General features: G+C 56.1%; 1 long non-coding RNA gene across 1 annotated transcript; it reads left to right on the top strand.

Annotated features, from left to right (window-relative positions):
- The first annotated feature begins 442 nt into the window (after positions 1 to 442).
- Positions 443 to 3,711, top strand: LOC115273550. Its single transcript, XR_003900829.1, has 2 exons — positions 443 to 638; positions 3,275 to 3,711. It is a non-coding gene; the product is annotated as an uncharacterized LOC115273550 (long non-coding RNA).
- The last annotated feature ends 4,394 nt before the right edge of the window (positions 3,712 to 8,105 follow it).

The raw sequence follows: 8,105 nt of genomic DNA on the forward strand, positions 1-8,105 counted from the left end.
AAGGAGAGCGGAGCCTGCAGTCCGCTGGGAAGGCCGGGGTCCTGCCAACGCTGCTCCTGCACACACGCCCACTGGTTCCCACCTGTGCCCCTCCCGGCCCCCAAGCCAGGCTTGCCGTGCCTCCCCCACTCCTCCCAAATCTCAGCCTCTAGTCACAACGGACCCCATAGCAGCCAAGGGGTTGGTTAGGACAGCGGGAGGAGCAAAGAAGGGGCCACCAGCCTGGCACAGCCTCACAGCGCCTCTCCGCCCCCTCCCGTGCCCCCCCAGCTGCCCCCAGCCGCAAGCTGTTTGGGGAGACACAAGCAGCCCCCCTTTGGCTGGCTGAGGCTTCACGAGCCTGGGGAAAGAGGATCCAGCTAAAATTAACCGTTATCAAGCTGTCGGCCTGGAAATAAACCCTCCTCCTATTGGCTGCCGGTGATGTCACTGCTGGGTTAATAATAACCTGCGAATGCATAACTGACCACCTGTGCGTGTGCCTTCCTGCGGCGCCAAGGCCAGTGGGCACTCTGGTAGCTGCTGCCCAGGCAGTGGCTCTGGGGCAGGATGGGGGTCAGGGCTGAGCGCACCCTCCAGAATGACCTCAGCTCCTGGCCTTGGGCCGCAGGCTTCCGGAGCTCACCCTCACGTGCAAGGTCAGTAGCCTCTCATCGCCCAGCCTACCTGGGCAGCAGGACCCTGGACAGCCTTGGGGTCAAGGTCCTCCCGCCCCCAGTACACAAGGCTGGACAACCAGGGAACTGAGCTGCCCCTGAGGCCGCGCATTAGAGGGTGTCCATGGTGAGAACGCTCCTCGGAAATGCGAGAAGTGGCCCCAAATCAGAGAAGGGGGGCCGGAGGGGGCAGTGGGCAGGGCCTGGTAGCCCCTGGGGGCGGGGCTGGAGGGGGGTGGGGGGCGGGCCACTTGCACCCCAGCTAGACTCCCGAGGCTAGGCAGGGGCCCCACTGTATGGCCAGCCCTGTGCTGCGTCCCTGGGTAACGTGGACCGGGCCCCGGGTGACTTACAAGACAATCCAGGTGCCCAAACACGCCGCCTTAAGAAACCCAGCGTGCCTGGAGGGCGTGAGGCCAGTCTGCCAGGGAAGCCCCAGGGATAGGAGGGGGACGCAGCCCTCTGAGAAGGGAAGTTCAGCAGGGTTTGCCTTCCCGCCACCAGCTCCCTGGGGCCATCTGTCCCCCCAGCAGCTGGGGGGGGGCACTGTTGCCATGGCAAAGGAGCAGGCAGCTCCGCCCCCCCCCCCCCCCCCCCCCCCCCCCCCCCCCCCCCCCGCCCTCAGTTTAACCGATGCTTCCTGCCACAGGGGAAGGGCCTTAGGGCTTTGCCCTCTGAGCTCCCCAGAATCCAGGGCTCCAGCCTGAAACCAAGAGCGGGGGGCCCAGGTCCCTCCCATTTGGTCCATGACAGACTGGGGGAGGCCAGAGGATGACGGGTCAGCCTCTCTGGCCAAGAAGAGGCAGCCCCTGTGGTGGGGCCCAGAGACTGAGGGAGCCCCTGGGGAGGGTCTGCAGGCCCACCGCCCACTTCTCGGCAGTGCAGGGAGAGGCCACGGTGCTCAGTTCAGGGAGGAGCGTCTCCAGGTGGACTGCCCTGGGGACCCCGAAGCTCCTTAGCAACTCTGGGCCCGTGTTTTCACCGTGTAGGTAGAGCAGCCCCGGCGGGGTTGGGGGGGGCAACTGGGAATACCCGCCTCCAGAGCAGGAGGGCCTGTGGGGGTCCAGGTGACCCACCAGGACAGGAGGCTGCCCGAGCCATCGCCCCCATCCGTGGTGGAGGCCCAGAGCCTCCCCGGCCCCAGGGGACACCTCCCCCCACCCCCTACCAGCAAGACAGAGGAGGTGGTCTTTGGCCAGGGAAAAGGCTGGGGACACGGTCCTTGGAAATATTTAGAGAAAAGTGCACAAATTACAAATGTAACTCGACACCCAGATGGAGAAACAGAACACTCCCTCGTGCCCTCAGAGGGGACCGCTGTCCCGGCTTCACAGACCAGAGATCACGTTGTCTGCCCTCAGACGTCATATGCCCGGTCTACATGGTAGCTGTTTCTTCTCACTGCCGCACAGGGTTCCACGTCCGGTGTCGCTGTGCGCAGCTGGGCGGGAATCTGTGTGAGGACTGAGCCACAGGTAGCGCGGTCACTTGTCCACCGCCTCTAAACTCCCGCTTCGATACCTGCTCTGTGGTCACAGACAGAACTACTCCAAGTATTTCTGCTTTACGGCGAGCAGACCGTTCCGTAGGGCAGGTGATGAGGGCAGATCCACAGCTGAGAGAAAATTAACAGAGAGCTGGCTGTTTTCTTCGCCGGGATGAGGGGATTTCTTTGCACATCTAGGAATTTTGGGCTGAATACTGGACATTCTGTAAAGACTCGCTATTCGGTTATCTTTCTCTGAAGGGCGCCGGTTCTTATTTCTGCAGCCGTTCAGTCCCTGGACCTGTGTGGGCTTGTTTTTGTGCTTTTCGGTGTTGATCTGTGGGGCACCCAACACGACTTCCCTCAGATCGATCAGGCTCAACTTTTTTTTTAATGTTTTTATTTATTTTTGAGAGAGAGAGAGAGAGAGAGAGAACATGGGCGGGGAGGGGCAGAGAGAGGGAGACACAGAATCTGAAGACAGGCTCCACGCTCTGAGCTGTCAGCACAGAGCCCAACGCGGGGCTCGAACCCGTGAACGTGAGATCATGGCCTGAGCGGAAGTCGGACGCTCAACTGACTGAGCCACCAGGCGCCCCAGGTTCAACTTTCAATCTTGGTCCCCCAGCTCTTTATGAGGCTCAGCTTCAACTTTTCTTAGATGGTCCTAGAGTAGACATGACTGTGGCTGGTACTCTTCTCTCTCTCTTTTAATGTTTATTTTTGAAAGAGACAGAGCATGAGCGGGGGAGGGGCCAAGAGAGAGAGGGAGACACAGAATCCGAAACAGGCTCCAGGCTCTGAGCTGCCTGCACAGAGCCCACCGGGGGCTTGAACTCAAGAACTGCAAGGTCATGATCTGAACCATAGTTGACTGAGCCACCCAGGAACCCCATCTCTCTCTCTTTTTTAAGTTTGATTTATTTAAGTGATCTCTACACCCGACATCGGGCTTGAACTCAGGGCCAGGAGTTGTGTGCTCCACCTACTAGGCCAGCCAATGCCCGTGTCGGCTTTTCTCTTAAAGACCTAAGTCGAAGGCCTGGCTGTCCCGGCCAGGTCCAGATGCCAGGGCTGCCCCGCATGGCGTGTCTTCTGATATTTTGGCTCCAATGCCGACTCATCCCCCCAGGATTCGGGCCCTGGAATCACTTCTTCCCCTGGAGCGCAGGAAGAGCGGTGGCCTGCATCCAGCCGACAGAACAAACCAGGGGTGGTGAGCGAGAACCCCCCGACGTGGCCTCGGTTACTTCAGACCCTGTCTTGACAGACAGGCAGGACCAGGGATTCTCCTCCTGGCCTTGAACAAGTGAGCTAAACAGGATGTGAGAAGGCGCGTAAGGGGCCGCAGGCCAGGGGTCTGGCAGCCCCTAAGAGCTGAGAGTGGCCTCCCGCTGTCCAGCAGAAGAAAGCAGCCACGTGACCTTAGAAGAGGACCCGGAGCCTCATCAGGAAACCTGACAGTTTGATTGCACACTTCTGGAGCCCGAGCAGAGGACCCGGGTGGGCCGTGCCCGGCCTCCTGCCCAGGGAGCTGGGCACGGAGAATAAACGCATGTTTGTCTGTTTGTTTAAGTTTATTCATTTTTGAGAGAGACAGAGCATGAACAGGGGAGGGACAGAGAGAGGGAGACATAGACTCTGAAGCAGCTCCAGGCTCTAAGCTGTCAGCACAGAGCCCGACACGGGGCTCGAACCCACAAACTGCGAGACCATGGAGCTGAAGTCGGACGTTTAACCGACTGAGCCACCCAGGCGCCCCAATAAATGCATGTTTTTTAAAGCCACTAACCCTGTGATTGTTTGTTACGCAGCAATGGATAACTAACTGGTACACAGACCATAGTGTCCGATCTCTGTGGGCCCCCCAGGGGCCGCCCCCAGCCCGAAGCCGCAGACCTGAGCCGCTCCCCACCTGCGCTCCAGCCTTGCCTCTGCGCCCACTTGGATGACCCTGAGCCAGGGTCACTGAGCCCACTTCCCTCTACCCGCACCCCTGCTCCCTCGCCCCCGCTGCCTGGGGCTGTGGCACCGTTGGTCTGGCTCCCCGCTTGCTCCCGGAGACGGGCTGGCCTGCCGCCCGGGGCCTCGCTGCGGTCAGAACCGGAAGTAGATTCCGCGCATGTCCACTACTGATTCTGAGATCGTTGCCAACTTAGACAAATGTTGCAAGAGTAGGTGCCCCAGGCGTCGGGAGCACCCCATTGTCGCCGCCGCCCACCGGCATCACCATTCTCCGTGCGTGTGTCTATGCATGTTCTTTTTTCCCAGCCCCGTGGGCAGAGGCTGCATAAACCATCGCCCGCACCTCTCAGCGCATCAGTCTACGATCCTTGTTCCGAAGGCGCCAGCCACCACAGTGGCTTTCCCAGGTCCGGGGCTGCTCGCCGGTGTCCCAGGTCACGTGTCCCAATAGTTCCTCTACCATCTACGTCTCTTAGGACACTGACATTTTTAAGAGTTGAAGCCAGTTGCTTTGAAGAGCTCCCTCTCCGGGAGCTTCTGATGTTTCTGCTTGAATAAATTCCAGCTTATTTTTCTGGGGGGGGTACCCTGCGAGCAGCCCGCGTCCCCCCACGCATCCGAAGGGGCGCGGACGGACGTCAGTTAGTTGGTTGGCAGTGACGTCACCCCTGACCACTCAGGGTGTGGCCGCTTGCTTTTCCTAGAGCAAAGTTAATTTTCCTTGTAAGCATGAGCTAATAAGGAGAGTGCCCTTGGATTCTGCAGACACCCCGTTCCTCATCGAAATCCTCTCCCAACCCAGCACTCGCTGAGGATTCTTACCCGAATCAAGTTTTACTACGGCGGCTGTGCTTTCTGAATTATTTCTTGTTTTTGTCTTTTTAAGTTGTCCCACAAAAACGGACTCTCGGGGAGCAGACGGTTGGATGAATGTTAGCACGTGTGCAGATGACTGCGGCCGCGGTGACCAGGACCCAGACTGTCCCATCCCCCAAAACCCTCCTCCGCACTCTCCCTTCGTGCTCAGACGGCCCCCAGCAGCCCCTGACCTGCCCCCGGTCACCGTGGCTTTGTCTCGAGAACTCCACTGAACGGAAGCCTACACTCTGCCCCTTTTGAGCGGGGTCTCTTCCCCTCAGCAGACACCTTGGAGGTTCACCCAGGTCTCTGTGTCACAAGCGTTCGTTCCTTTTTATCGGTGGGTACTCGCCCGTGTATGGCGAGGCCACAGGCTACAGCCTGCCCCTTCCCTGAACCGTTTGGGGTGCCTCCAGTTCGGGCAGTTATGAGTAAAGCTGCCGCCGACATTGGTTCCCAAGCTTTTGTGTGAACGTGTTTGGGTTTCTCTTGGACAAATGCCAGGAGTAGGGTTGCCGGGTCATGTGACAGGTGTGTGTTCAACCTGTTAAGAAACTGCCTGGGCGCCTGGGTGGCTCAGTCGGTTAAGCCTCCGGCTTCGGCTCAGGTCAGATCTCACGTTCGTGGGTTCGAGCCCCGCGTCGGGCTCTGTGCTGACCACTAGCTCAGAGCCTGGAGCCTGCTTCGGGTTCTGTGTCTCCTTCTCTCTCTGCCCCTCCCCCCCTCATGCTCTGTCTCTCTCTGTATCAAAAATAAATAAAACATTTAAAAAACTTAAAAAAAAAGAAACTGCTAAACTAGGGGCGCCTGGGGGGCTCAGTTGGTTGAGTGTCCAAATTCAGCTCAGGTCATAATCACGCGGTTCATGGGTTCGAGCCCCGCGTCTGGCTCTGTGCTCACAGCTTGGATCCTGGAGTCTGCTTCCGATTCTGTCTCTCTCTCTGCCCCTCCCCTGCCTGTGCTCTTGCTCTCTCTCTCTCTCCCCCTGTCTCCCAACAGTAAATAATTGTTAAAATTTTCTTAATTCTTTGTTAGATATTCGATTTGCAAACATTTCCTCTCTGTCGGTGGCTTGTCTTTTTATACGTGATCATTCCACAGCACAGGATTTTCCATTCTGATAACGTCCAGTTCACCAGAATTTTTCTTATATGGATCATGCTTTTCACGCTTTTGACACTGGGTAACCCCAGATCACAAAGGTTTTCTCCCATATTTTCCTCCAGAGCTGTGTAGTTGTACGTGTCACACTTGGAGACATTATCTTGAGTTCATTTTTGTAGAAGGTGTGAGATTTAGGTCCGGTATTTTTCTTGCATAAGGATGTCCAGGGCTCCCAGCACACCCGTTAAAAATTTTTTACTTTCTCTGTCCAATTGCTTTTGCATCTTCCCAAACACAGTTGGGCATGTGTGTGGGAGGGCTGTTTCTGGACTCTCTTCTGTCACATCGATTTATGTCCATGTCTTGACCAAGGCCACACTGACCTGATTATCACAGTCTTATAGCAACTGCTAAACTCAGGCCTCGTGTGGAGACCGTGGTCTCTTCAACAAACGGCCCTGTGATCACTGGGTAAACACACATGAAAGGGTGAATTTGGATTCCTACCTCGTGCCAAATACAACAATTAATTCAAAATGGATCCAAGACCTGATAAAACTGTAGAATGGTTAGAAGAGAACACAGGTGTAAACCTTCATGACCTTGGGATTTGGCAGCGGTTTCTCAGATGTGGCACCAAATACACGGGCAACAAAATAAATAGTAAGTAACCCGGACTTCAAAATGTTTAGCTTCTGGGCAAAAAAGGGATGCTTTTAAGAAAGCAAAAAAAAACCCTTCCGAACGGGAGAAAATATTTACAGATCGTGTTGGATAAGGGTCTAGTCTCCAGGAGATATAAGGAACTCTTACAACTCAATTTCATAAAGGGTGGGGCGGGGGGCGCCTGGGGGCTCAATCAGTTAAAGGTCCGACTCCAGCTCAGGTCATGATCTCATGGTTCATGGGTTCGAGCCCCACGTCGGGCTCTGTGCTGACAGCTCAGAGTCCAGAGCCTGCTTCGGATTCTGTCTCCCTCTGTCTCTGCTCCTCCCCTGCTCATGTTCTGTCTCTCTCTCAAAAATAAATGAGTAAATTATTTTTGAAAAATGGGCGGGGGATATGAAACACCTTTAACCAAAGGAGATCTGAGTATGGCCGATGGCACATGAAAAGATGGTGAACATTATTAGTCACTTTGACCCTAATAACAGGTCAGCAAAATACACGAACCCAAACTGACAGAGCTGAAGGGAGAGAGACATTTCTACGACAATAGTTGGAGACACGGGCTCCCCACTCTCCATAACGACGAAGCAACCAGGCGGAAAGGAGGCAAGGGAGCAGGACGCGACACCACAGCCCAGCAGCTGGGAGACACACAGAGAGCCCGCGCCAGCGGCCCGCGGGAAGGTCTCCGGCCGAGGCCTGACGTCAGGCCCCAGACTGCGTCCTGGTGGATTTTAAAAGATCCACAAATTACCTCCTTGGGTCACAACAGGACGAAGTAGAAACTCTACGAGTTTGAACCAACTAAACAGCACGCTCTTGAAGAAATCACAAGGAAACTCCAAAGATACTTAGGGATGAGAGAAAAGGAAAACGTAAAGTATCAGAACATGAGAGACTCGGCAAAAATACCGGTAGGGACGTCTAGAGCGATAAACACATGTGAAAACACAAGAAAGCCCCGTGTCAACAATGTAACGTTCAGACGTGAGGAGCTAGCAGGAGAAGCACAAGTTAAACCCGAGGCTGCAGAGGGAAGGACCGCCAGCCACCAGACAGGAGCTGCTGGCGCCAAAGTCACGGGACGGAGGGCCGAAAGGTGGCTGCCGGGGAGACTGGACACGGGGCCAGGGGTCAGCGCCAATGGGGACAGAGTCGCCGCTTCTGCAGATGAAACCACCGTGGACGCAGGTGGCTCTGAGGGCTGCACGATGCTGGGAGCACGTTTAATGCCCCTGAACCACACACTGAAAAATGGTCCAGGTGGTAAATTTTGTCATGTGTATTTTACCACAATAGAAACTGTTCGAAAAAACTAAAGTGCTGACCCACGCGCCAACCCACCCGCCGACCCAGGTGCTGACCCA

This window comes from Suricata suricatta, chromosome 12 (assembly GCF_006229205.1).
Source record: "Suricata suricatta isolate VVHF042 chromosome 12, meerkat_22Aug2017_6uvM2_HiC, whole genome shotgun sequence".
NCBI lineage: Eukaryota > Metazoa > Chordata > Mammalia > Carnivora > Herpestidae > Suricata > Suricata suricatta.